This window comes from Taudactylus pleione, unplaced genomic scaffold (assembly GCF_031769625.1).
Source record: "Taudactylus pleione unplaced genomic scaffold, aTauple2 ptg000093l, whole genome shotgun sequence".
In the NCBI taxonomy this organism is placed as follows: domain Eukaryota; kingdom Metazoa; phylum Chordata; class Amphibia; order Anura; family Myobatrachidae; genus Taudactylus; species Taudactylus pleione.
Genome location: NW_028284495.1, coordinates 8,856,258 through 8,884,194, shown reverse-complemented (window position 1 = coordinate 8,884,194; position 27,937 = coordinate 8,856,258). Strand labels below are relative to the sequence as shown.

Sequence of the window (27,937 nt, the reverse complement as noted above, 5' to 3'; positions counted from 1 at the left end):
ATGCCGGCAACTGAATTACCAGCCAGACGTCCGGCCTTATATAATCCTGTTGCTCACATTCAGGAACCAGAAGAAGAAATCAGAAAGCAGCAAGATCTGGAGCCTGAGTGCCAGGCTTTAGCTCCAATCAGACCAGTGTCAGCTACCAATAGACATAAAGAAGGAGGCCTGCTCAGGAAGGTATGGGAGGAAGCAGCAGAAACCTAGCCAGCTGGTGGAGGGGACTGGTCTCCTGTGTCCAGGACTGTAACACTCCAATACTTTATTAGAGACCAATTAAAGGATTATGCATTGGTAAATGCCTATAAAAATATTGTGGAAATGAATGGAGTGTGGAAGGCTGAGGAACGGGCTGAAAGAAAGCCATACTTTAGAATCAAAGGGGACCTGCTATGTTGGGTAGAGGTGGTTCAAGGGAAACATGTTCCTTTGATATTGGCAGCGGTCCATGTACACCCCAAGGGAGGGCATTTTGGAGTGGAGAAAACTCTCAATTGGATACTCCAGAGGTTTTACTGGCCAGGCATCTGAATGGTGGTTATGATATACTGCCAAACTTGCACAGTATGCCAACAGACCATACCTAGACCTAATTATAGAGTTCCCTGCGTACCTCTTCCTATACCCCAGATTTAAAGTGAAGCAGCAGGGATAATAAAAAAGGGTTCTGATGCGCAAGCCTCCATATGCTCCTCTAATATAGGTGACAAGGGGTTTAAAAAAGAGCCCACCCAAAAGGGCAAATGATGTATACATGTGCCAGCTCTTGTGAAGTGAAATTTCCGTAGGCCCTTCCATCCTCGACCCTCCCCTCAACAGATTACAGAAGGAGGTGATGGTAAAATCAAAACTGGGGTTCTCCAAAATAATGTTAATGCCCGCTCACGGAAGTTTGTGCTGCACAGGGCAGCTGAGTCACCAAAGTTGGCGTAGCTAAGAGAGGGGGAGTTGGGAAAAGGAAAATCCTTTTCAGTTAAAGGGTCCGATTCACAAAGCATGGCAAAGCTAAGGGGAAGGAAATGTGACAGAGGTTTCTTTGCCATTTTCTGCAATAAAGAACATGACTCATTCCCTGCATAAAGATGTTGTTTCCTGCTGGATAGCTTTAAAACACAGCTGCACCACATTGGTCTGATTGGTGTGTGTCTGTGTGAAACATAAAGCCTTCTGGGAGTAAAGGGGAAGATGCTCCTGAAGTTGAATAAGTTGGCCAGGTGATAGAGAGATGCAAATGTTTTGCTTAGTGTCATGGAGCCACATGCTGGATGTTAAAGTAAAGATATAACATTTTGCGCATACTGATCAGCCATACTATTAAAGCCTTTGATGGGTAAAGTGAATAACCTTGATTATCTCGTTAAACCTGTCAAGGGGTGGGATATATTAGGCAGGAAGTGGACACTCAATTCTTGTGCAGATATGTCTTTCCCTGTCTATCCTCTGTGCGTTATGACACATGGGACGAGGTGCAACTAGATGGACTGTTGAAAGCAATGATGGAGGACACATCTGTAGTTGATGTGTTGGGAGCAGGTAAAATGGGCAAGGGTAAGGATCTGAATGACTTTGACAAGGGCCAAATTGTGATGGCTAGACGACTTGTTCAGAGCATCTACAATATGGCACATTTTGTGGGGTGCTACCGGTATGCAGTGGTTAGTACCTACCAAAAGTGGTCCAAGGAAGGACAACTTATTAACTTATGAGCATTGATGTGGGGAGTGAAGGCTAGCCCATCTGGTTTGATCCCACAGAACAGCTACAGTTGCACAAATTGCTGAAAAAGTTAATGCTGGCTATAATAGAAAGGTGTGAGAACTAGAGGCGTAGAGAGCCCTGCCGGGCCCAGGTGAGGGGGGGGGACATGGCCTAATCACGGGAGGTGTGCCCACGCCCCCTGGAGCCTAACCATATCACTCCTCCTAGTGCCTAACCCCTAACCCTAACCATATCCCTCCCCCTAACCCCAGTACTTACTGTTGGGATGCCAGCAGTCAGCATGCTGGTGCTGGGGTTCTGACTGGTGTTGGGATTCTGGCACCGGCATTCTGTGCACCAGCACCATGTCGCCGGGATATCAACTACATCCCCATGGATCATGTGCAAATTTTTTACCATATTGAGATGTTCTACTGGATAGGGGGGTAAGGGTTAGACTGCTGGGTTGAGAAGGTTAGATTTAGGCTGCAAGGGGGGAGGGCTAGGTTTAAGCTGTGGGGAGGGAGGGCTAGGTTTAAGGGTAGGGTTAGGGTACTTACTGGCAGGTATTGGTATCCTAAACCTGTTGGGATGCCATCATCGGGATTCTGACTGATGGGATCCTGAGCGCTGGCTGCCCATACTCAACCTGATCCATGGGATGTTTTGCACCTGCAAGGTGCCAATGAGGTAGTTTGGTACTAAGATTTTAAAACTTGTTTGCAAGTATGTTGAAGCATGGTTTATAGGTCAGATTCTTTCAGTTTTTTTGGGTTTTGTTTACAAGGAGAATACACTTACAGGCACACTGGCAATGTTTGCCAATGGGTTGTTCAGAAGTTGTTGTCGGCCATGGATGTGGACCTTGAGGCTGGAAAAATTATTCTTTGGCAGGTGCAGTCAATGTTGGGTATGTTTATTTTTTCCTGGAGGGTCATTTCCATGGGCAGAGATTTTTTTCAGAAAATTAGAAAGGTAGTTGTCGGGTATTGCATGACCCCATCATATTCTTTGTCTGTCTGCAGAAATTAGGAGAGACAACCGTTTATGGTCAATATTTCTTTCTGGTTTCAATTGTGCCCTTCTGTGGCCATCCCCAATGCTTACTAATGCAGAGCTTCAGCTCTTTACTTATGCTACTGGTTCTTCTGGTTTTGGGGCATACCTTTATGAGTCGGAGGAATGGGTTAGTGTGGGTTTGACCAGTTAAGTGAGCTAGCGTCTCACACTGCGTTTGTAGGTGATGTCGGTCCACCTTATATTTGGCAGGTAATCTGGCTGAATTGAAGGAATTAGTGAGGCATTCAGTAGCATCTGGGACTTTTCACTCCTATAATACTGCATGGCTGGAGTGGGAGCAGTACTGTGATCTGCAAACAGAGGTAAGAGTGAGCATCGGCTGATGCTCTTTGTTTCTCTGGAATTGTTTAAGTGTTGGCCGTTTGCTCCCTGTTATGAAAAATTAGCTTGCCAGCATTGCATATTTTTCTGATTTGTATAGTCGTCCTGACCTCACTAAGGGTTCTGTTACAGCGCAAGCTTTTAAGGGTTGGGCTAGGTCAGCGCCTGCACTGGAGGATAGGAGATGATCTATTAATGTTCATTTAATGCCACATCAATTAATGGCAGTTGAGGATGGGTGTTTTTCTGCAAAATCAATGGAATAGGCTTTACTTTTCAGGAAGTTTTGGTGCATGACGATGTTCTATTATGCATTTTAACAATCAAAGACTAACCAAACTGGGCGTGGCCACTGGATTTTTTTTCCAGCTATTGCTGGGTTGGTTGATCCATGTGAATGGATCTCTTTTAACCAAGTACCAGTTTGATCATGTTTTTAAAAAGCAGCTACTTCGGCTGTGGGTTTCTCCACTTCTCAGATTAAAGCTTTGGGTCACTAAAAGTCATTGGCTTTTAGGAGGTACAGTACATATGGCTGGGCAAAGCTACAGTATTGCACCTAGCTCTATGACATGCTTACTACATTAGATTTCACACTCGTGTCATTTGTTTGTGGACCCAAGCTGTAGAATCTGGTTGGTGAGGGTTCAGGAGTTTGAACAGCGAAACTAAGAAGTCTGATATAATTCAGACTCATGGAATGAATACTGATTGGATGGAGATAGACCAGTATCTGGGAAGTTGGCAGGGACCCAAATCAGAAGCGTGGACTCTAACATGCCGGTTGTTTTCACCTGTGACCCCCGCAAAGGGATTTGGGCTTACTTGCACCCTATGAGCAGGTCGCGGTCCCCTGCTTGGGTTTCCCTACACTGGTAGATGACTGGCACTATGAGAATCACTCTGTCAGGACCAGAATGGCATCAGACCGGATACACCGGTATGGAACAGGTTAGGATTCACTGGAATGGGACCGGATATAATGCCTTATCTGATTATCCATGTTGTGTGTTTTTAATGTTCATTTTCCTTTTTTTATCGTTTTAAGTGACTTTTGTTTTGGTTCCAGCTTTACCTTTATTAATGTTTTTCTTTGATCCCTTCCTCACTGGAACTTTTGCTGTTAAGCCCATATTGTATATTGGTAATTCCTTTGTGTTTGAGGCATCTTGATTGGAGGCGGCTTGTGATTTGGTTACATTTCCTTTAGCTGAAGACTTGCATTAGTAAGGTTAATGAGGTACATTATTGGTGGAATTGAAGGTATGATTGTTGGAGATGTTTTGTGTTCTTTAGTCTTCCCAAATGTGTCATTATATATATAGTGGTAAGGATTTGGGACAACGCATGTCTTTGGATCTTCCGTTCATATATCTGGGACTGTGCTCGAAATTAGATCTTTCTTATCGGAGGGCAAAAAAGAAGGCTACACTTCAAACATTTGAGGATTACTAAAGATTGAGTTTTTCTTTTGGTTGATTTTTCATTCATTTTGCATTTACTTAAGGCAAAACCAACAGGATAACAACCAAATAACTAACTTTAAAACACTTTAGAACAACGGACCAACTATCAATTATTTTACATAGACAAGCATACAAACCGTAGATTACTAAGCATCAGGGTGCAAAATGACCAAAAAAAAATACCATAAAATGATGGCAAAGAACACACATACAATAGACCTGTGTTTGGGTGAAGCACTGCACTGATCACTATAATCTATGCAGGATTTGTTTGCTTAAAATGTTTTTTTTTTATGGTTAAATCAGAAAATAATGGTCCCCCAACATCCATAAACAGCCCTGGGCCTTTGAGGATGGTTTGGTATTGGAAAATAGGGGGAAAATATTATGGGGTTCCCCCTAATTTCCAATAACCCGCACTAGGCTGAACCAGCCAGTGGGCTGACTCTATAGCAGGGGGAGATGCAGTGTGGAATCCCCCTGCCATAACAGCAACCAGCCCCAGGGTTATCAGCCCAGGATAGGAATACCTAGGGAAGTGGGGACCCCCCAAAAGATGGGGTGCTGCAGTATAGGGGTTTTCAATCCTATAGATAGTGTATGCATACATTTTTCATGTGGTTCCGAGAGGGTGAAATATACATAGACAATGCAATATATGAAACCTTAAGGTAAATTAGACAGAATTATCTTCCCTTCATTAACCTTAGTATCATTACCTTATTATCTAACATTGTTCTTGTGTTATAGCACTGCTAAGAATATTCAGTCTTGGGCATTCATGAGCATAAGCTTTACTTCTTATAGATAAATCACACATTTACTAACAGACAATTTTTGTTCAGCTTATTTAAGTATTAGTAATACCCCTTTTATACCAGAGCAAAACCTGGGTTTTTGCTGGGATTACCCAGGTCACAGCTCAGTGTAAAAGGGTCCCTGAAAAATAACCTGTGTCAAGTGACCCGGCAATCCAACCCAGGTAGCTACCACGGTTGGACTCGGGTAATGGTGTAGTGTAAACGGCGTGACCTAGGTTTTCCAACCTGGGTCATGCCTAAAATGAGCTGATTGGTGGTTGTGGAGCAGTCAACTCCCACTTTTTATGACTTCACAGGATTAGCAGGGCAGACCTGAGTTCAGTGTGAACAGGGCTGGGAGTAACTCAGATCGAAGGTGCAGTGTAAATGGGGTCTGACCTGGGTTGGAACCCTGGGCCTGATTCAGACATGCCCGCAAGCGGGTTGATGGTGGGGCACTGCGCACGCCGGCGTGCGCAATGCACCTGCACAAGCCCCGGAAGGAGTGAGAAATTCACTAGCTCCGGGGCTCGCTACAGACGGGGCGGCTGTCGATGTTGATCGACAGCTCGCCCCGTTTTGTAGGCGGGAGGGGGGTGGCTGGCCAAACGCAGGCATTCCCGAGGGAACGCCTGCCGTTTGAGGGTAGCCCTACTGACTTCACTCGTGATGTCAGTAGTTGAGCTTCCTGCTCTATTAGAGCAGGAAGCTCACTGGGGCTTGCGGGAGCGAGACCCTACCACAATAGTCTCGTCGCAAGCCCGATGGTCACGATGATCACGACCATCACCTGGCCACTCGCAAAAGCTGTAGGTGGTCACCCACAGCTATGCGAGTGGCCAGGAGGCCATTTTTTTTTTTTTAAAAGCGGCCGCCCTGATTCAGAGTGAGCGCTCGCTTTTTGTGAGCGGCTCTGAATCAGGCCCCATGTCCAAAAACCCAGGTTTTCAGTGGAAAAGAAGTATTTGTGTGTCATTTGGCCCCAGAAACACAACATCGACGTTGATTGATTTTAAATAGATTTAAATTGACCCTTAGTAAATATCCTCCTAAAACATTAAGTAGTATATTTATGCAAATTTTAAGTGAGAAATTATGTTCAAGAATGTATTACATCATGAGGACCACCATGAAAGTATTTCCTTTGGGCCAGATAATCATGAGCTAAGCAGAAGTATTTGGTAAAAATAATAGGAACACAGTTTTATTTCCTCACAAAGTCTGTTGTCGTGTGGAAAATGAGATGCAGTAGTAAAACTTTGCTAAGAATGATGGGCTCAATGACAGCAATGAAATACTCTGCAAGGCCAATCACTTCTGTCTCCCAACTGGCTAATCAGTGCAGCAGATTGAAATCAACAGAATAGATTTGTGGAGCCCAAAGGTAAGCCGGCATGCATCAGTATACTTATGAGTTGCTGATTAAATCTACCACAAAGGTTACTGGCTTAGAAAGCCTCGGGAAGCTTGCATCCTTGTTTCCGATCCCAAAGGAGCAATAACAGAGCAGCTGCAGAAATAACTTAACATATCAATTTGACAAGAGTACAACACTGGTTTGTATTTTCATGTGCAAAAGATGAGTGAGGAGATCTCCTATCTCCTCCTCGTGAGACACCCCTGTGTCCATGACTGGATATTATTACTGAAAACATGTTTTTTGCTGGCACCATATAATTAAATCTTGTCTATCTAACATCTAACAATATGGACAGTGACATCACAGCACACTGCTAATGCTACGCCATTTACTAACGATACTCACAATAAAATTAAACACAAGGCTGTGTGAGTGGATGTATAAAGGCTATAGTATTGTAGTATTGATTTATAAATAAAACACATACCTTACTTGCCAACATTTTAAAGCTACCTCCGGGAGATACTGGAGTCGGTGATGTGCGGTGAGGTAAATGGTTGGGGAGGCAGTGGCTATTATCAGAGCCAGATTTACAGATTTATATATATGAACCTGAGGGTTCATATAGGCATTATACAAAGGTGCAGCAGTATATAGTGCTGGATAGTTGGTGTGTTTTGTGTGGAAAAGGTAGACAGAAGGGGAGGCAGTGCCTCACCTGCCATACACTTTTTACTCCAGAGTTTTGACTTCACATTTTTCTTATAATTTTTATAGTAAAAACTGTGGAGTATATATAAGTATTACAGGAAAGGCTCTGCCTCACCTGCCTCATGTGCCCGCTCATCACTGACTGGAGTGGAGATCCAGGTGCAAGAGCAGGGTGCATGATAACTAGAGATGAGCAGGTTCGGTTTTACTCGGATTTACTCGGATCTCAAAACGGCATTTTATTGGCTATCGGCTATCACGTGTTTTGGATAGCCAATAAAATAAATCCGAACGAATCCGAACATGCGGTAAAATGGTGATAAGAACCGAGTAAATCCGAACCCACACATCTCTAATGATAACACACTTTGGGCTCTATTTATTAACATTATTTTTACTAAAATAAAGTGAAAAGGGGTGTTTTCACCTATAGTTATTACAGGGCAATTGGAGTAGAATTCGTAAAATTCTACTCCAATCCCTAAGTATCACTTATTTTTAGTAGCAGATCACATTTCCCATAATTGTAATGTGAAATGTGATCCGACCAAAGTTACTAAAAATAAATTGTAAAAAAATACCGGGGAAAGCCCTGTGATAATAACTGCACCTGGAGGTGGCGTTATAGAGGGTCTCCCCCGGTTACCAGGCTCCTACTCTGCTCTAAAAGGCAGAGCAGAGCCGGGAGTTGGTCCCAGTAATCAGCTGTGTGGTCTAAACAGACCGCAAGCTGATCTCTGCAAAAAAAAAAAGTAAAAAAAAAAATTCACTTACCTAACTCCATGGACTGGTGGTCGGGGCTCCGGTGATGACTCCCCTCTGGTCAGCTGGTCTCCCATGACGCACTTGGGCCCGGTCATCAGGTGATCGGGTCTCAGTGCAGTATGGGACATCAGCTGACCGGAGGCATGGAAGACATCACCGGAGCACCGATGACTGCAGGTAAGTGCTATTAAGGGAGGGGGGGTTGCAGAGGGCCGCAATCATGGGGGCGGGGCTTAACGATGGGGGCGGGGATTAGTGCTGGGGAAACGGCAGCAGCGGCGGCCGGTCGGGGCATGCACGGGCACTTTGCCATGGTATTTTTTGCGAAAATATCGTGGCTAGTGTGCAGAGGGGATTTGCAGGGACAGAGCTTTATCGCAAGCTCTGTCCCTGCAAGGGATTTGTAGTAAATCCCTGTGATATTGCCTGAATTCGCAATGCGAATTCAGTCGATAATATCACACTACAATCTGCATTATAAATGCGGATTGTAGTAAATAGAGCCCTTTTTATCATCATGGTCCCTACCCCCCAATGGGACCAGGGCAACAATAACATGATTAGCAATGAATTGCATCATCATGCCCTGTCCCTAGCCAATCCACTAAGGAGATGGGCGAAATGCAGGATCGTGGCCACCTATTATGTGAAAGAAGGCAATTGTGACATGAACCGAGAACCCTCCCAGACACACAACAGTTTGAAATGAACTTCAACATCTCAGAACAGGTGGTACAGTTGGTCAAATCAGAGTCATGTACTGTATATGCCATTACATAATATTGCTGGCATACTTGCCGACTTTCTTTAAAACCTCTCCAGGAGAGTCCAGGAGGCTAGCAAGTATTAAATTGACATGCAGCATGTTACACATTTATGTGATGCATTGTGGTGTTTTCAGGAAATGCATTGAATTTCATTTCCAAAGTTTCCCTAAACATAAATTTTTTTTAACATGCAGTTTCATTTTTAGCCACCAGATGTCAGAGTCCCTGAAACATTCCACTGAAATTCTACAGACAAAAGTCATTCACTCTTAAAATCCTGTCCCCAGTAAAAAAAAAAAAAATACAGAGAGACAATTATGTGTCATTCCCCCCAAATGAATAACCAGTACAGGTGGTACAGGCTGGTTACTGCTATCACAGGAACATTGAGTCGCCCTGCAAAAGGCAGCAGCCAGTACTAAGGTACTGTATGCCACATAACTGCCTACTCTCCAGGAGCCTCTGGGGGATTCCCACATTTTTGGGAAGTTGAGTTGACCGACATCCCAGATACCATTCACTTCTTCTATGAAGTGGACAAAGTGCCTGATTTACAGTGTATTGTGGCATTTTGCACAATGCTGTGAAATGTGGCATCTTGCCACGAATATGCAAATTTTGTCTTTATGTTAACCTCACTTGCTCCCGGTACCTCTCCCATTGACAAGTATGGTATGTCAGGTTGATCTGGTCAAACTGTAACAGGCAGATGAGGTTACAGACAAATAATGGGATATCAGTATGGGTTGTATTTCTCCAGAGGAATTAATTCTGCAGCTTTTTCTCTAAAGCAACAGTATAAGCCGCATGCTGTATTTTACTGCTGGTTAGTGAAAGAGTAATGGTTTATATGGTATAATACATTTAGTACATTTGTGCATTTGTGAATTTACAAGTACCAGCAAGCCCTGGTAGCCATTAACTGCTTAGCATTCTAGAACATTTAGAATTACAAGTGCTATGATGCTTATTAAGTCTGTTAGGAGCTGTCACAGCATGCTGGAGCTTGTGAAACAACAAACACCAGCACGACCTAGCATGCAGAGCAACTGGTACATATAGTTCCATAAACCTACTCAGTGTTTAAAATAATTTTAAATAACTAGCTAAATCTAAGGTGGGTGTTATTCCTGTAGTTGTGCACATGGGAATCTTCATCCATGACATAATCCAAAGCAAAATAATAATAAAAAGCATAATAGGCAAACACAGCTGCTCCTTTGGGAATCCTGACACTTAATAACATAGAATTGAATGGAGCATTTTTATGGGAAATTGGATTTTAGGAATTAAATGTGTGTTGGGAGTCCCCCTAATGGTCACTACCGCAAATCAATAATACTGAATTAGACAGTTACATTATAGTTTCAAGTATTAACATTGACTCAGGGTGTCTAGTTAATGTTTAAAGCATTTCAATGTAATAAATCGGTCTATTTTCCCCATTGCGCAAAAATATGAATTTATAAGCCCCACCATTAAATACAAATATATCACATCCCATCAATAGCCCCTAAAAAGTATTACAAATCACTACAAACTCCACATTATAATTATTAGCCCTCCAAAATATTAATATCCCCTACCAGTCCTAACAAAATATTAATATCCTCCAGAAACCTACACATAATATTAATAACTCCATATAACATCAATACCCTCCATAGTTCCCTTATAATTTTAGTAAAGCAAAACAAGCAAGTGTTTTTGCACTTTGGCAAAACCCAGCTGCACTGCAGATGGGGATGATGTAAAATGCACAGAGAGATTAACATTTGTGAGGGATGTGTCCAAACAGAAATCAAAATTGCAGTGTAAAAATAAAGCTATCCATCATTTGTGGGCTACATGAAAGAGCAGCTAGTATATACCCTGCATCCAAAACACATTGCATTGAATACTGTATGTTGATCTGACACTTGTGTCCAGCTGCTCTCCCATGGAAACCCAAACCATGAAGCTTGAGGCTGTTTGTGTTGCAACTGAAGACAGACAATTTATATGTGTCATATGCTTCAGCTTGTATGGCCTACTGTTATTGCTCCTAGACATTTCAGTTTCACAATAACAGCAGTTATAGTTTGCTGGATATGAGCAAAGAGGTTAGTCTACATGATTACAAACCAGAGTATGTTTGAATGAATATAACACTATACACTTGACAGAAGATATACAGCAGTCAATTTGATAAAGTATCAAACTCTCTTGGGCTAAGTACTATAAAGTCGTACAGCACTGTGATGCTCCAATAACACAGTGACAAAAACGTCTACAATTGACAACATGTTGAAAGTCACTGAGCTCTCCAGTATCACCCATTCTACTCTAATGTTTACCAAAGGAGATTGCTTGGTAGTATGCTTGATTGTATGCAGTTAGCAATACGTTTGGGGCTCAAATGACCAACATTAATTAGAGTATCATGAATTATACAGATAATCTGTAATTTAACTCTCCAACATATCCTTTTCCACAAGGAAAGGATGCTCTTCCCTGGGATGTTCTACTTCATTGACTATTGCAGCTACTTGGGCGGACTTAATTAATTGAAAATAAGTAAAGATGGGCAAATGAATCCTTCCTGTTCTGAAATACAGACATGTTTCAGTGAATTGCAAAATAATGGGTGAGTCTGTTCAGATTTGCAGTGTATGGATCATAAAAAGTCAGGGCCTCATTCAGAGGCGGTCGTAGGATGCAAGCGGTCGCTCCGAAACAGGGCGGCCGCTTGCATCCTGAACGGCCGCCTCCATGTCGGTCGTTAGGCTGTTGGTTAACATCCACAGCTCTAATGACTGCTAAGGGAGATGGTCGCAATGGTCAAGACCATCTCGACCATCGGGGCTTACGACGAGACCCCAGGGTAGGGTCTCGTCAACCTTAAGCCCCAGGGAGCTTCCTGCTCTGTTTGAGCAGGAAGCTCCCCACTGACATCACTGATGATGTCAGTGGGGATGCCCACAAAACGGCAAGTGTTCCGAAAGGAACGCCTCTGTTTGGCCGGGCACGCCCCCTGCCCGCCCAGCAAACGGAGCGAGCTGTCAATCAACATCGACAGCTCTCTCCTTCTGCTTCAAGCCTGCTAACGACGGGTGATCTGTCGTTAGCGGGGGCTCGCGCATGCGCACGACGGAGCAGTCTCCGTCGTGCGCATGCCCTGTGGACCAACAACGAGTCGGTTGCGAGCGCTCAGCGCTCGCGACCGACTCTGAATAAGGTCCTCAGTTCCAAACAGTGGAGGAAATTGTTATGGCAAAGTTTTCTTTAACCATGTTCTTGTTAGTACTGTAGTTAAATGGTTAATTGCTATGTGCTGTCTCTTAAAAGTATGTTATTGTGCATGACTCACTAGTCTCAATGACATCACATGTCTGAGTCACCAGACTTAAAGGTCAGGCTTATTGAACTCCAGATGAAAGACTTATTTACATGGCTCTAAAAAAGACTCTTCATGTGCATAAGCCTGCTACTGTGTTATTGATGTGTCCTTATAAAATTGAATGTTGTTTATCTTTTATCAGGTGTATCCTGTAATTTTCACTAAAACCTACTCTGGTTTGGAATTGTGTGGGCTAACCTCTCTGCTCACATCCGCTATGCACCTACCAACTTGATGGCGTCTGCCAATAGTTCTTAATAAATTAATAGAATAAAGAGACTTGTGGCACCAAAATGAAGAACTACTATCCTGAGCACTTCATTCCAACAGTGAAAGGTTCTGTAATGTGTTGGGATACATTTTGCTGGCATGATTTTATAGCAAAAAGTCTTGAAAAAACAAGGTCAATGCTAATTGCTACTTAATGGTACTGAGTGGTCAACTTCACCCCACATCTTACGATTATGTGCCCATGTAGTTACCCAGTGGTTTCATAAGCTAAACACTTACAGTATGTTATATATTTACACTGTTCTTCTCAGTCACCAGATGAGATCCCATTCAAGCTATTGTACCCTGTAGTTGGGCTTGCTGTGGTGACTAAGTACCTGAATCAGAGGTAGATGCTAAAGCAACAGCGACTACATCTATTTACGCAGCACAAGTGTGACTTTATGCTAATGCTGCAGTTGATGGAATTCGTACAGAGACTACTTGCTGCGTATCTAATTTGCAAATTTCAGATGCACATAGGTTGCAGCATTGGACATTAGAGCCACTGCTGCCCTGTGCAACTGTGAAATCTCCCACATTTGATTAGTCATCCTCCCTGTTACCTCCCAGGAACACCCACCAATATTGTCTCTCACCGTGACAAAATTCATTCTGCGTTCCCCGGTGGTACCCATGGAGATGCATGCACAGTGTCACTCAGACACATGCGCAGTATAAAAAAAAAATTACACAACTGCGCAAACATCAGCACTGCATCAAACTCTGAATGAGGCTTTAGGTTCAGATAGTCACTAACCCCAACATAGAGAGAGAGATGAGATCCCAAGCTAAAGCTAGGTACACACTATAAGGCTGGCTACACACTTGGCCAATATTGGCACGACAAATTGTGCATATTAGTGCAGGGGTGGCCAACCAGTTGGAGGCAAAGAGCCAAAAAATATATGTAGTCAATGGAAAGAGCCTCACAAGGCCATGCCCCATTTTTGTGCGCACGCCTTTGGTATGACATTTGCAGGAGCATGACCTTGTGTCACACACCCATGTTTAGTCACGCTGGGGGTGAGCCCAGGACATTGAAAATAAACATTTTACATAATCATCCCAATATACATTTTTCACTGTTGAAGTGAAAGAAAAAGCCAGAGCAACATAGAAAACATTGAAATAGCCACGTTCACATAAAATACATATTGAAATCCAGAACCACATAAAATACATTGAGAATGCCAGTGCCCATTATGCTTTGCCCCTTGTAGTTGTGCCCCATATGCAGTGCCCTCCTGTAGTTGTGCCCATTAAGGAATGCCCCCTGTAGCTGTGCCCATTATGCAATGCTCCCTGTAGCTGTGCCCATTATGCAATGCCCCCCAGTAGTTGCACCCTTTCTGCACTGTCCCCTGTAGCTGTGCCCATTAAGCAATGCCTCTGTAGCTGTTCCCCTCCTACAATGCTCCCTGTAGTCGTGCCCCCAGCACTAGCGCACCCCCCATGAAGAAACTTACCTTCGAGCTGGCACTGCTCCATGACATCAGGGCTCCCGAGTCCCGCCGCGCTGTCGCTGCTGCTGCTTCCACCACCTGCTGGATCTAACTGGATCCAGCAGATGCGCGGGCTCCTCACATAACAGGTGATGTCATGTCGTCACCCGCGCACTGCATTACTTGGAGCGCTGGCCTCTGAAGCGATCAGAGGCTTCTTTAGTCTATGATGACTTTAGAGACCAGTGTTCTCAGTAACAATGGAGGTCTGCCAAGCCGCAAGCCACATTAGAAGCTCAGAAGACCCTCATCTGGCTCGAGAGCCATGGGTTGGCCACCCCTGGGCTAGTGTGTACGCACTATTGCGCGCTCCCGCGGGTTGTATGTGACATCTTCTGGTCGGCTGTGCTGCACGGCCAACCGGAAAATATCGCATGCGATTAGGTGCTAATTGTGTAGTGTGTACGGTCAACAGGATGACCAGACAATATGTCAGTCCAATTTGGCCATTTGTGATGTCATGTTGCCAGTGACTGTTGTAGTATGTACGGGACCAGCGATAAATCATATACGATCAAACAATACAATATATTGTTCGGTTGTATGTGATATTGGACAGTGTGTACGCTCAATATCATATGTTCTAGCCTCAAGGGAAATTGGATGTAAAATCAGTACAATTACAAGTAGTTCAGGTGTGTACCCACCCTAAGATTATCTGTCCAATCTGGCTGGTTGGAACGAAAATCTGGTAATGTATGGGAGAAAATTACAATTGACCATTTGTTCCCAAACACTGGAAAATGGATTAAAACGGTCATTCAGACAAATTGGTTAAATCAACCGGATTTTGTCTGAACAACCATTTTTGTCTGTTTTCCAGTGTTTGGTGCAGATTTGTGTGTGTTTAGGGGATCAGAATGTTCAGTTGCGTAAAATCATTGTTGGTTTTTGTTGAATTATCCATGTTGCATTATTCCCATGGGGAGGGTTTTTAGTCTGAAGCTGGAGTGTGCCACGGCAATGGCAACAAAGATGCAACATCACTTTCACTTGAGTGAGAGATAAAAGATGACCTTCAGGTTTTTGATCCAATGGTGAGAGGATTTGGGCTTCACTGCCAGTGCCTAATGCTTCCTTGCAGCTATTCACTGATGTGGCTCGGTTTTCCGGTTTTGGTGCCTACTTTAAAGGGATATGATGTGTGTCCACATGGCCTCCATTTTGCCATGTCAAGGGGTTTGCTGCCAATTTGTTGCTTTTAGAATTGTTTCTGATTTTAGTGGCTGTTGAGCTTTGGGTAGCAAAATTGGCTAATCAGAATATTGCTTTCTCATGTGACAATTTAAATATTGTTCATGCAGTTAATAATATGGCAGGCCTCCTCCCCTCAGGCTTTATGGCTGTTGAGGCATTTAGTCCTGCATTGCTTGGAAGCGAATGTCAGTTTCCAGGCTAAGCATGTGCTGCTGGATAACAATGATATAGCAGACATTTATTCTAATTTTCACTTCACTAGGTTTAATGTGCTGGCTCCTGCGGTATCTGCTGTTGGTTCACTTTGCCCTTAGTATGTATAGCACCAGTGGCATAACTTCAACCCAGTCACCTGGAGGCAAGATAGATGTTGACGCCCTCCCTGCCATTGCCGACTCAACTTCGTAAAACAAATGACACACCCTTGACATCCATATGAAATAAGTTGTATTATGTACTCCCTATCCAGTTAAAGCCCATTTCCCACTAACCCATTACTGCTCATGTTCACAGATTGATACTGATCCATGCGATTTTGGACTGCTAATCTGATGCATGGGCAGAGTGATATCTCAGAAAATGACTCGTGCAGCAGTGTAAAAATCGCTCATTCATTCTGCAATCTTTGAGTCTGCCAGACAATACGGAGAGCCTTTTAGTGATGCTAGACAATACAGAGAGCATTTTAGTGACCGCCAGACAATACTCACAACATTTTTAATGAGTACCATACAATACTGATAGAGCCTTTTAGTGACCACCATATAATGCAGAGAACATCACAGCAACCATCATATAATGCAGGGGACATTGCAGTGACTGCTATATAATTCAGAGAGCATCAGTGACCGCCATATAATGCAGAGAGCATCATAGTGCCTGCCATATAATACAGAGACCATCAGTGCCTACCATAGGCAGAGAGCGTTGCAGTGCCCACCATATAATTTAGAAAACATTGCATTGCCCACCTTATAATGCAGAGTGCCACAGTGCCCACCATATGTTGCAGAATGTTGCAGTGCCCACTGGATAGTCCATGAAATGCAGAGTATTCACAGTGCCCCCATATAATGCAGTGTTGCAGTGCCCGCCATATAATGTAGAGAGCGATACAGTGCCCTCCATATAATGCAGAGTGCTGCAGTGCCCACCAAGTAATGCAGAGTGTCGCAGTGCTCACCTTGTAATACAGTGTGTCACAGTGCCCACCATGCAATGCAGAGTATCGCAGTGCCCGCCATGTAATGCAGAGTGATGCAGTTCCCACCATATAATGCAGAGATTCGTACCATAAATGCAGAGTGTCACAGTGCCTGCCATATAATGCAGAGTGTGGCAGTGCCCACCACATAATGCAGAGTGTTGCATTACCTTCTATGTAATGCAGGGAGTGTTGCAGTGAGCCCATATAACACAGAGAGACCCTCATTTAACACAGATGATATGAATACACCACACACACAATTTTAATACACCTCCTCCCCACACACATTAATACACCAATCTTACCACCATAGACAGTATTAAAATACATCACACCAGACAAGAAATAAATAATGAAACACACACACATTTTATATACCCCACACACACACACACACATTTATATATATATATATATATATATATATATTATACATACCACAATGTTTGTCCTCACAGGGGTGGGAATGATGATCCCGCAATTCGTGGGGAAACAGAAAAGGGGGCAGAGCTAGCCATATTGGCTCCACCCCCTGCATGCATGAAGTGTAGAAGGGGGGAGGGCGCTTGTTCATCTGTGCCTACCTGTGGCTGCAAGGAGCCCTCCCCACGTGAATCACTGGTGGTGCTCCTGCTGCACACATCCACACACACAGATGAACAAGGCCGGCTGCCAGCAAGCAGCTGCACTGTGCCCAGTGGGCCAGTCCAACCCTGGCGCTGTGGGCACTTACCAATAGGAGATGGAGGAAGCTGGCTGGGTCAATGGAGTAGAGATGTCCCTGCTGGGCTGGCGCCCGGCGGTGGCCACCTTTATTGTCTTCAGCTGTTCCGCCCCTGTCTACCACATTATCAGGCAGGCAAAGAAGGTATTGTGTCAGCCCCAGCTAATTTAAGGACATGTAATTCTGCCTGGAGTGATTGGGAGGCCTTCCTTGCCAAGGATAATGGGGACGGTTTGTTCACCAGCTTTTGTTGGCTTTTGTTTGGGAGCATTATCAGCTCGATTGCTCTATGACTTCAATGTCTGCAGTCCTGGCAGGGATTTCTTTCTTTTGTAAGATCAATAGCTTGCCTGATCCCATTAAATCCTTCATGCTTATGAAGGCTCCTAAGGGCAGGGCAAAGGAGGTTCCTGCCTGTGCTGATTCTCATAAACCCGTTGATTTGCTGTTGTTGCGGGCCTTGATTAATGTTGTGAGTAGTTTTGCTTTGGATGCTTTTGAAGCCTGTAAAATGACAGTTCAAAGCTGCTAAGATGGTACTTTATCTCTCGCCACTTTATCTCCTTGTAAGATTTGATAAATCTCCCCTTTTATCTTTCTCCACTATATATCTCCCAAAGCTTGATACATCTCTCCCAAAGTCACTATGCTCAGGCAAGAATAGATGATAGTGATGATGGTGAGTGACAGATTATTATTGATAACAGAAGTCAAGAACTGAGAATTGATTACTTGAAAAACAAAGAGAAGCCAACACTGTAGATAATGGATAATTAGCAGCCATGGCACAAACTATGCTGATATGCATTCAAATTGACAAGCATGAAGAAATGATTAAGAAGATAATTATTTATTTGCAAGTGTTAAATGGGGCATTTTTTGTTACATCAAATGAAGAGTCTGTGCTTTCACAGTGCCAAGAAATGATCACACAGTCTCAATTCTTACAGCAGGAAGAAACAATGTGTCTGAGAAAAAATGCATTAGTATATTAGTATATTCATAAAAAAGCTAATGGTAGTGAACAAACTAATGAAATCCACCAAACTGCACCCACCATTATTTCTCAGGGAAAGATGATATATAGCTACGCCAATGAAAATCACATCTACATTGATGGGTCTGATGCAGATAATAATAATAATAATAATAATAATAATAATAATAATAATAATAATAATAATAATAATCCCAGACTATTCTGTAACGTAAGGAGTGAGAGATATGTAAGTATGTAAGTATGCGTACATCGGGCCTGATTAATCACGGATCACAATTGCAACAGCGTACGCAGATCGGCCAATGGTGCATTATGCACATGCATCGCAGTGCGCATGCGTGGGTTAGCATCGCGATAGCATTGCAGTCACTTACGCTGATACAAAGAGATAGCACAGTGAGTGACAGGATGTCAGCGATTGGGGGTGGTGATGGGGGAGTGGTCAGAGAAACGCAGGTGTGCCTGTCTGTTTGAACGCCTTTACCTTGGAATGCATAAATTAGCCACTGCGATGGCATATGCAGCTTGAGTACTCACTGAGTCAGGTCAGACCTGTGCCTGCAAGGTATTACGGAGGTGAGATAGTGGGCATCTCTATGCTGGATGTGCGACAGCTTTGCAATTTCATTCATTTGCATATTTTTGCAGCTGTGATCGCAATAGCAATCCGTAGTGAATCAGGCCCATTGTCCCATAATGTCACCTGATTGTGATCCATTAAATACCGGGAGACTAAGGTTTTCCAGTGGCCAAAATGTTCCAAATGTTCCATATTTGCCATTGCATTTCTCCAGTGTTTTATTAGTAATGTTTTATCTGAATGTGTATTCAGTGCTGCTGGTGGAACAGTCACAGAAAATATGAAATTGGCCACATTACTAAAAATTCATTGTAACACCCCTCTGACCCTCAGAGCACTGTCACTGCAGTGACATAAGGATGTATGTGTGTGTCTTCTCACCTCTCTTTAGTGCAGTGCCTCCACCTGTGTCTCCTACAGAGCTTGAGTGTGTGTGTACAGTGACAACTCATGAGACAGCATGTACACAACACAAGAAACCACACATGCGCACTCAGGGCATGATTTAGCAAGGATTGCAACTGCGTTACACACGCTATCGGCCGACTGTTGCGTTCTGCGCATGCATCACAGTGCACATGCGCAAACCAGTCACTGCGATCATAGACACTATGCAGACCCATTGCAGAGTGATTGACAGGAAGTACCATTTGTTGGTGGTGATGGGGGGGGGCGAAATGCAGGCATGCCAGTGTGTTTCAACGCTGTTGCAGGGGCGAGCATAAATTATGCACTGCAATGTCATATGCAGCTTGTACAGAAAGTTTAGCAATTTCTGAGTAAGGTCTGACCTTGTGCAAGTGTGCATGAGGCTCAAATTGTACTCCATGTTACCGAAGGTTTTGCATGCTTGCTAAGTATTACGGATGTGTGTAAGGTAAGGTGTGCGTCCTCATGTACTGCTGCGATGGCATAGCAATCGCAAAGGATTAGCATATCATCTCAGTGAGACTGTTTGCGTAATCGCAGCTGCGATCACAGTTGTGATCCGTAGTGAATCAGGCCCTCGGAGAATTATATAAAAAACGACCTCAGTGTGTGTATTAATGTAAAGCAAGGTAAGTAGGTAGTAATAAGTGAACGACAATTTTAGAACAACAGTAACAGTTCAGGTAGACAACAAACCAGATTTGAACAATGTAAATAATCTGACCTTCCCTCCATGACAACAGTCATGTTAGATGTTAGTCACAGTAGCACACACTAACTAGATGAAACTAAACAGCTTAAGCCATCAGTTCTATAGTGATGGGTACCATTGGTGCATATGAATGTAGGTAACCCAGGTTAATTCTGAAAAGTAAAACTATGTTAAGTTCCAACAATGACAGCAAGCTCAAAGGCTCAATGCCAACTCTGTATAATTATTAGAAAGCTCTCCCACCTGTCAAAGTCTTTTATGTCACTCTGTGGAACTAAATAACTTTAGCTCGGTTATGTGAACCAGTGTTTGTGGGACAATGGTAACAATTAGGGGTGAGCGGGTTCGGATTTCCAAAATCCGAACCCCCCCGAGCCACCCTGATCCGAGCCCCCCTGATCCGAGCCGGGATCCGAGTCAGACTCGGGGTTTCCCGCCTGGCTCAGAACTGAAATCAAGGTAAAACATCATCATCCCGCTGTCGGATTCTCGCGGGTTTTGGATTCTATAAAGGTCCTGCAATCGCCACCATATTTCATTACGGCTTTGAGTTAGGATGGAGCTGGGAGCTCAGTGTGTTAGACGGACTAGTCTGACTCTGCCCAGTCTGCTGTAGGGGTACACTCATACAAATAATTTTTACAGGGGGTGCCCTGTCTGCTGTAGGGGTACACTCATACAAATCAGTTTTGCAGGGGCTATCCTGTCTGCTGTAGGGGTACACTGTCTCATACAAATAATTTTTACAGGGGGTGCCCTGTTTGCTGTAGGGGTACACTCATACAAATAATTTTTACAGGGGGTGCCCTGTGATAACGCAATGTGTTCTAGATTACTTAAAAACCTTACCCATCACAAAGAGGAATGAAATAATTCACACAGATTCTAAAATAAATGATAATGCTTTTACTTAAAGACAGCGTAATTATACATGTATTTTGTCAGTGCAGACTTACATCAAAAACACAACACTTAGGTTATATTAGTACCAGGATGGCATACTTGTAAAATAAATTTGTGACACCCAGTGCAGAAATACCAGTCAGCCATTTTCATACATACGTACTGCAATGGCACCCCGGCAGACCCTCGTTGTGTGCTCTCTCCTCCTTCCTCCGAGTGCTTCCCCCCTCCCTCTCTCTCTGGGGAGTTTTTATACTATTCTTCTTTCTATTCCTCCAGTTAATCCAATGGGAAATATTAATTTATTTAATATTCGTACGTGCTAGACCTTAATTGGTTATGGGTGTCTTGACACTATTCGGTGTTATCTGTTTGTTCTCATGTAGGCCCCTTTAGCCTTCAGCTCCTGCTTATGGCAGATAAACTATAACTCTTTTGATTATAAAAACTGAGACTTGCTGTCCACTAGTATGTACATGCTAAAAACTGACATTTTAAACCTACAATTTCTTATTGCTAAACCACTAAACAAGATGGCTACTGCATCAGACACAGGATTTGCCTACTTTAAAGAGGAAAGGGTAGGCCTTATCCGCTCTAGGCTAAGGCCATTTGACATATGATCTTCTGCAACTCACACAGCTAATTTATATATTCTTAATTATTTCTATACACTCTTAATTGCAATACAAGAAATTGTGAAATACATAAGCATGCATATATTCATGAATTGCTGATGGAACGTGTACAGTCCACATATTCCTGTGTTATCACCTGTCTGCTACAGGGGTATACACTTACAAATAATTTTTACAGGGGGTGCCATGTCTGCTGTTGGGGTACACTCATACAAGTAATTTTTACAGGGGCTGCCCTGTCTGCTGTAGGGGTACACTCTAACAAATAATTTTTGCAAATGCTGTTCTGTGTGGTCCAGGGATACGCTGCCCAAAATACAAATACATTTTACAGGTGCTGTCCTGTGTGTTGTGGTGTAGGCCGCTGCACTTCTTCAATATTTACAGGTGCTACCCTGTGTGGTGCAAGGCTATGCTGCCCAAAAATGCCCAAGGTGAGTGTTATAGCCAGACACTTTGAAGGCTGTAACTTTGAACTGCTTTATAGAAAACATGTGAATGAAACCTTTCCACACTGCAGAACATGATGGAGAAATCCCTTGAAGTTCAGCACCTAGAGCATCTTTTTTCATGTTCTCTGAGGCCTCTCCACACTGTCGTCTTCCATTGTGACTTTTAATGGTGATTTCAATGTTGTCCACTGGCTGAGATCCATCTCATCTGAGGGTTGGGTTTCCCCTTGCAAATGAGACAATTCACATCCAAAAGGTTACTCTTATGTTTAGCCTAGGTGTCAGTTTCTCTTTTGGCAGAATTTGCACAATCTTGGAGGCACCATAATGAATCAGACAGATCCTCCAGGGTAAACATCTGATCTGGTGTTGTATCTATTTCTGTTAAACCTTTGTGTGTGAGTTTAGTCATCTGCCGCTTGTGGTGGAGCTCTTTTTCTGCTTTCTCAATGATCTCCAGACACAACGTAAAACTTAAACTGAAATGTTGCATTTAATACTCTGTTCCGCTTGTTCACATATCTAAGTAATATGGTTAAGTGGACAGTGGGAACAACGGCAATTTCAAGGCCACTAACTCTATTTTTTTAAATGTCTCTGTACAGGTTGGGAAATTCCTTTACAGAACAAAAGGTTTGCAAAAGATTATCTAAGGCAATTATTTATTTTTGGAAAGCACGCTTCCTGTTCCTGGTCCCCTTCTGGGATGAAAAAAATCCACTCCCAGCAAGCAGGCATGGCACTCAAGAAAGAATTCCCAAGAAAGACACAATGTAAGACTTAAACCTTAAATATGAAATGTTGCATTTAATGCTCTGTTTTGCTTGTTCACATATGTGATATGGTTAAGTGGACAGTGGGAACAACGGCAGTTTGAAGGCCACTAACTAACTCTGTTTTTTTTAATGTCCCTATACAGGTTGGGAAATGCCTTTACAGAAGGTTTGTAAAGGATTATTTAAGTCAATTGTTTTTGTAAGCACTCTTCCTGGTCTCCTTCTGGGATGAAAATCCACTCCTAGCTGTAGAAGCAGTCGCAGGATTCTCAAGAAAGACACAATGTAAGGCCTTAAATCAGGGGTAGCCAGCCTGGTCCTCGAGAGCTCACGTTTTTCAGACAACCTAGCTGGTGCACAGGTGTTTTCATTACTCAGCACCACATTTGAAAAGATCCACAGGTGGAGTTAATTAGTTATTACAGTTGTGATTCTGTGAGGAGACCTGGAAAACATGCACTGTTGGTAGCTCTTGAGGACCAGCATTGGCTACCCCTGCCTTAAATCATAGATTGTATGCTTGTTCACATATCTGTGCTGGTTAAGTGGCACTTTGAGGCCATTAACTATGTTTTTTTATGTCCCTGTACAGGTTGGGAAATGCCTTTAGAAGGTTTGCAAATGATTATTTAAGTCAATTGTTTATTTGTTTTTGGAAAGCACTCTTCCTGGTCCCCTTCTGGGATGAGAAAATCATCTCCCAGCAGCAGCAGCCATGCTCAAGCATTCTTCTGTGGCAAGGCTGCTGCCCGAAATATAAATAAATTAAAAAAAAACTTTTTTTTTGTGTGCATGTTAGCTACACCTGTCACTGTCATCGGCACACCTGTCATGACATCTTGCCTCTGTAGAGCCAGTTTGTGCAGAGACAGATTAATTGCCAGCTTGTTTTGTGGGGGCCCAAACGAACCAATCATTTCAGCCACAGTCATGTGGCAGACCCTGGCGCTGAAATTATTGGTTTGTTAAAGTGTGCATGTCCTATTTATACAACATAAGGGTGGGTGGGAAGGCCCAAGGACAATTCCATCTTGCACCTCTTTTTTTTCTTTGCCTCATGTACTCTTTGGGGCCTAGTTTTTCAAACTGCCATCATGTCTGCCACTGCAGTGTCACTCCTAGATGGGCCACGTGTTTGTGCCACCCACTTGTGTCGTTTAGCCTAGTCATCCAACTACCTTGGTGCAACCTTTTGGCCTAAAAACAATATTGTGAGGTGTGAGGTGTTCTGAATAGACTGGAAATGAGTGTAAATGAATGTTATTGAGGTTAATAATAACATAGGAACAAAATAAAACCAAATTCTGTGATTTTAGCTGTTCTTATGCTTTTTAAAAAAAAAAATACAGATCCAAAACACAAAACATGGAAGGGTGGTTTTGGCAAAACCAATCCAGATCCAAAACATGAAGAAAGATCCAGATCCAAAACACAAAACACGAAATGTGGCCGGTGCACACCACTAGTAACAATACTCTTATCTGTCCCCATTGGTTTTCATTGCAAGTGTACACCACATCAACAGACACAGACCAGGCCTCCTGATGACTGTAGCCCACTCTCAACTGAAGGACCTGCAAGGAAAGTTCAGCTAAGCAAATATCAGCAAGGTTCACCTGGGGGCTCTGTGCTCCTGATCATTGGTGAAATATACAAGGTGACAGTGTGGCAGGTCTCCATCAAGGGCATTCTCTAAGTGTGGCAAGTTCCCTCTGGATGCAACAGCATTTGTAGTCCACTTTTCACAATGGCTGTGGTACCAGGATGGTTGCTCCTCTTTACTGGCTGCTCAGGGTTGTCTTGGGATTATTGATTACTGCCCCTCTTATGATATCTCTCAGGTCCTTCCCTCTGTGTGAGATAGGTAGCCCTCCTTTAGTCTAGGGTGTTACTCTCATCAGCTAGTACTGTCCAGAAATATGGTACATTAGTTATATACAGTAATCAAGAATGGATAACCCATAAATGTAATGCCACATCATTGGTGAAGTCACAAGTAAAATGTTTGAAGATATACTTTGAAAAACAATAATGTACAATGTATTGAGAAGGACTCATTACCTCCCTCCAATATACACTTTGCTCGTCGGGAGGCTTGCTACCTAGCAACAGCTGGTGGGTTAGGCGCAAGCTTCCCGATGAGCACTGAGAAGGTAAAGTGTAAGAAAACTTTCAATTACCTTCTCCACAGCCAGGAGGAGTGGGGCAGGGCAGACCTGTAGGTCGTGGCTGCTGGATGCTGATGTGCATACACGCCATGCATGTGCACTCTAGGCATGTGTGCACGCTTAGTGTAAAGCAGCCAGCCATGCCCCCTCTGCTAGATTTTACCTCAGTGGTGGAAGATGGTGGACACAGTGTCTGTATCCACTACAGACACTCTGTTAGTGTTCCTGTCACTCAGAAAAAGAGGTAGGCAGATGAGAAGATAATATTTAAGAGAAGGAGATTAATAAACCCTGTCAGGTTGAAGGACAGCAGGGACACCTCTGAAGAGCGGGAAATTAGTAAGACTGCAGAGACTCCTCCCCCCCTGCATATTCTCACAGAGTGGTAAGAAAATGCACATCCAAAAAGAAACATTGACCATGTTTCTTCAAGAGATGCCTGTTCAGGACAAAACATCTCTTTCCCAGGTATTGCCCATAGCTGGAATACCTCTAAGGTCCACAGCAGACCTCTCTCAACTGCCCATGGTGGGCACATATTTCCTGCCTCAGACCGGCAGTTTGCGCAACAATGAGCTCATAAGGGGGCTAGTCACTACCACACACTGCCCCTATCTTACTCATACAAGGACACTAGTTTTCCTTCAGTATATTGGGAGTCAGAGGAGGTAACTATGACTAGTGCTGTCTCCTGCAGAGGTGAGTATATTGATTTACAAATTCCCTGAGTAGCATTAGTGAGCAGAATGCCCCATCTATAATACATTTTTCCCACTGGGCCCTGAGCGAGCATTCTCATGTATATAACTTTGCCCATTTAGCCTTTAGAACGGCTCTCATTAAGGAAGATAATATGGTTCTCCATAACCATACTGGCAGTCCTGACATTCCTGCTCTATTTGCCCCAGATATTGATATGGCTCTAATTTCACTCATTGGGGATAAGGCCCAGAGTGATTCTATTGATAAATTACAGCTTAAAGTTTCGGACATGGCAGGTCCTCTGTTATTTGTCCTAGACAAAGCAGAAAAAGAAGGGGTTTCAGGGGGCTCTCTAGATTCCCTGGTAGCTTCCAAGATGGCCCTATTAAAAGCTATAAGCAGGGCTACCTTAATGATTGGTCAGACTTTCAATTTCATATCCAATTCCCATAGAACTCACTGGCTAGCTAGTGCAGGTCTGACTAATTTAGCTCCCAGGCCAGAAGACATACCTAACTTAACAGATTCTGACCTCTTTGGCCCTGCTATATAGATGAAGTGAAAGTCCACTATAAAGCCCGATAGTCATTTGCAGACCTTAAGGGCCCCCAGCCCTCCAATCAGGAGGGTCATTCTGTGGGAGCCAGCAATTTGACCTGAGACCAGCATGATGCCCCCAGAGCTCCCAGAGGCAGCCTATCTCAGACATGGATCTAGAGAGGCACAGTGTCCTGCAGCGCATATGCCTCATGAAAACACAGAGGATATGGTAAGTCACTTAGCTTCACTATCTCCTCCTTGTCTTTCCCAAGCAATAGCTTCCTGGAGATAGATTACCACAGACAGGTGGTTGCTAATGATTGGGGAAAAAGGTTTGTCCTTCCCCCTTTTCCATTTTCCATGGCAGGATTTTCCCTGCTCAAGAAACACCAGTCCTTTATTAGATGGTGTCCTATACCTTTCCCTACAGCAAGGCAAAGTAAAGTTGGCAGATTCTTCCAAGAAAGGCTGGATCAGTCTCCTATTTCTCCCCATGAAACAGGATGGTTCATACAGACCAGTTTTAAACATCAAAACTTTAAACCAGTATATAAAACCTCGTTCTTTCCATGTGGAAGGCTTAGCAGACATATCTTTCCTGCTCATCAAGAATGATTTTTGTATCAAAATAGACCTCAAGGAGGCCTTTCATACAATTCAATTACATCCAAATCACAGGAGACTCTTAAGATTCCTCTGGAAGGGTGTCCTCTATCTATGGACAGTAATGGTTTTTGGGCTATCAAATGTCCCTTACACATCCACACGCCTCATGAAGGTGGTAGTTACACACTTCCGTCAGAAAGGAGTACACTGTATAATCTACCTGGGCATCTCCTATTGGTCCACTCAGATTGTGACTCCCTTTTATTCCTCAATTAACTCATTATTTTGCTTCTTCGCAATCTAGGGTTTACCAGAAATCTCAACAAACCTATATTAACTCCTTCCCAGTCAATTGTCTTTATGGGGTTCTTGATAGATACCCCTTCTTTATCAATAGCAGTTCCCCCAGACAAGTGGAGGGACATTCAAGACATCGTATCTCAAACCCTCAACACCAATTCTCGATGAGGGTCTTAGCCGAACTTATAGGGAAGATGAGATCCTTAGATCCAGGTTTTCTCCATGCTCCCCTCATATGCAGACACTCTCACATCCTTCTCTCAGCTCTCCTTTTACAGGGTTGAGATTGGACAGACAAAATCCTCTTAACCCCCATAGTTGCAGGGAGATCCGGAGTTGGACAGCCATTTCTCTAACCTATCCCAGACTTCTTTTACCTCTTCCACCGGACATGATGATCATGTCAGATGCATCTCTTACAGGTTGGGGAGCATGTACAAGAGACACAGCAGTTAGGGGAAATTGGTCTGCTCAAGAGTTGACAGCTCATATCAATCTCTTGGAGATGAGGGCTGCCAGATTTGCTTTTTCTTCTCTAGTCTCTCTGAATTCCTGGGAGATCTCGATCCAGCTCTACCTAGACAACAGGACCCCAGTTTCTTATTTCAACAGAATAGGTGGCACTTGATCCCTCGTTATATTTTGAGATGCAATAGACATCTGGATCTGGGTGATGGAGCAATCCATACTCCTGTTCGCAAAATAGTTTCCAGGAGAGCTAAATGAGTTAGCTGATTCTCTTATCTAGGAAAATACTTTTGCTGGATCGGGCAACTCTGAAACTGGAAGCATTGTGAAGACCTTTGGTCAACCACAAGTGGACCTGTTTGCAACTCTGTCAAACACTCAGGTTCCAACCATCTCCAGAATCTGAACTCAAG

General features: G+C 43.4%; 1 pseudogene; it reads left to right on the top strand.

Annotated features, from left to right (window-relative positions):
- Positions 1-26,270, top strand: LOC148526821 (uncharacterized; annotated as a pseudogene).
- The last annotated feature ends 1,667 nt before the right edge of the window (positions 26,271-27,937 follow it).